This window comes from Tachyglossus aculeatus, chromosome 3, assembly GCF_015852505.1.
Source record: "Tachyglossus aculeatus isolate mTacAcu1 chromosome 3, mTacAcu1.pri, whole genome shotgun sequence".
Classification (NCBI taxonomy): Eukaryota; Metazoa; Chordata; class Mammalia; order Monotremata; family Tachyglossidae; genus Tachyglossus; species Tachyglossus aculeatus.
Window position 1 is genome coordinate 105734238 of NC_052068.1, and position 966 is coordinate 105735203.

The window sequence follows — 966 nt, forward strand, 5'->3', positions numbered from 1 at the left end:
AGAGCCCCAATTCTTCAGACCTTTTTAGCATCAACAAATCTAATATCAGTTTTCTAGCCTTCCTGATTTTTACTTTGTATTCACATTCAAAAAAACAAATTTTTATCATTGCTCTTTAATATTTTTGGTCATGTCTACAAATAGATTCCATGTATCTTTCTAGGTCTATACTTACATTCACGTGATATTGTCTTGAAACGAATCTTTAATAAACATATTGCAACTGGGAGCAATATGGCCAAGTGGAAAGAATATGGGATTGAGAGTCAAAGAACCTGAGTTCTAACCTAAATCTGCCACTTCTCTTCTGTGTGACCTTGGGCAAGTCACTTCACTTCTCTGTACCTCTGTTTCCTCATCTGTAAAATGGTAATTCTCTTCTTGTTATCCCTTGCCCTTAGACTATGGCATTCAGCATGTACCTGATCTCTTCCACTCTGGTATTCCACCATTATTTATCTGCATAACCTAGCCTAAACTATAAATCCCATGGCAGGATTTTGTAGATAATCGTTTTGTTTTGATCACCAGGAGCTCAGAGGTGTGGATACATTTCCTGTTTTGTTGTACATAATCTTTAAACCTCTGCCATTTTCATCAATCAAGGTCATGGGTTCTAATCCGAGCTCTGCCACTTGTCTGCTGTGTGACCTTGGGCAAGTCACTTCACTTCTCTGGACCTCAGCTCATCTGTAAAATGAATATTGAGACTTTGAGGCTCATGTGAGACAGGGACTGTGTCCAACCTGATTTGCTTGTATTCACCCCAGCGCTTAGTGTATTGCCTGGAAAAGATTAAGTGCTTAACAAATACTATTATTATTATTAATTTTGGTGGTGTCTCTTTGCTGAGCACACAATCTTGATAGCTTCCTAAATCTATTCTCATCTACTCACTGTCCACAGTGAGACCTATCTGAGTTTCTTTGTTCTAACAGGGCTACTGAGCATTTGTCACCAAGTACC